General features: G+C 39.3%; 1 long non-coding RNA gene across 1 annotated transcript; it reads right to left on the bottom strand.

Annotated features, from left to right (window-relative positions):
- Window positions 1-18: 18 nt before the first annotated feature.
- LOC106955592 (uncharacterized) lies at window positions 19-1,301 on the bottom strand. The gene is made up of 2 exons (XR_001426619.1): window positions 497-1,301; window positions 19-342 (listed from the first exon to the last, which is right to left on the bottom strand). It is a non-coding gene; the product is annotated as an uncharacterized LOC106955592 (long non-coding RNA).
- Window positions 1,302-1,307: the final 6 nt, after the last annotated feature.

Here is a 1,307-nt window from a genome sequence, read left to right as displayed (position 1 = left end):
CATCTTCAGCTCTGCTTACATCTTTTGCAAGGCAGTCCAAAGTGTCTTTGAGTGGCTGCTTCTTTCCAGATTTGGCTGCTGCTTTGTAGACCTCCAGCAGTCTCAGAACCAGGCCATCAAGTCCGTCAAGAAAAGATTCCAGAAGGTCTTTGGTGACGATTCTTGTAAATTCAGCCCTAATTTGAGGTGACTGAATATAAAACTTGTCTCAATAGGACACAGTTAACTCAGTCTTAAATCACTAAATCTCCTGGTGGAACTAATTCAGTTGTGCGATTACCTGTCTCTCATGGAACAGAGCTGGCCATCGGGAGATGAGCTCTGTGATGTGTGGTTGATCTCCTATAATCTCAAAACAAAAAAGTATTTTAACATTTAAGATAATCAGTAACAGCAGTGTGGGGTAAGGATACATGAAAAAAAGGACACGGCTAATTACTGACAAGGAACAAGACTAATTACTGACCCACAGCCTTTACTGAAGCCGCTAACTCACCTGCAGTCAGCACGTCGATGCAAAACTTTGACCAAGCGCCACATATGTGCTTCTGAGGAAGTGTACAATACAAAAATCGTGGTAGCTGCTTGTATTTTCTCTTAAGAAAAGTTCTATAAGCTTAACCGAGTAGCATACTGCGTTTAGCTAGCTGCATTAACTAACTCCTGCCCTCGACAGTTAGCAAGCTGTTGTTTTATGTCCTGTGTTTAAACATGTAACAGAGACACGAACTTTTAGCTCTTAACATATTTTAAAAATGGATGGCATTACCAAAAAACGACAAATGCAGCTTACCTTACTTCTGTGGCTCCAGCTCGCTTCGCGTTTAGAAAAAATGCCCCGCCAAATTTGAACAGCCTGTGGGACTGATCCAGGTCTTGGAAAAAATGGTATTCATCCGCGACTTTGCTTTCGACGTCCTTAATCTGGTCAGGTGGTGTTCCTCTTCTTCATTTAATGTGCAATTCTAACTGGGATGGAGAACTTTATAAAGTCTTACTAAATCTTACATCATATTTAGTCCCTTATCAGATAAAGAGCGAATTTCCGGCACTATTTGGATCTCGCATTAATATTGCCAGTGGTGATCAGTTTTTATAAGATCCGGTTACCATTTTAAAACTCAGATTGTCGAGTTAAGTTCACACATTTAAATTTATGTTTCATTGAACTGACTCACATTCTTGAGTTGAAATGCCAATAACTCATGAAATTAAGTTGAAATTACATAACTCATTATGTTAATTGGAAGTAACTTATATAAAAACGTTATGTCAACTAATGGAGGGGATGACTTTTAACAGTGTAC

The sequence above is a fragment of the Poecilia latipinna genome, unplaced genomic scaffold (genome assembly GCF_001443285.1).
Source record: "Poecilia latipinna isolate Pla-1442-1.1 unplaced genomic scaffold, P_latipinna-1.0 Scaffold3, whole genome shotgun sequence".
Classification (NCBI taxonomy): Eukaryota; Metazoa; Chordata; class Actinopteri; order Cyprinodontiformes; family Poeciliidae; genus Poecilia; species Poecilia latipinna.
Note: the sequence above shows the minus strand (reverse complement) of the source record. Positions and strands in the feature narration are given on the sequence as shown.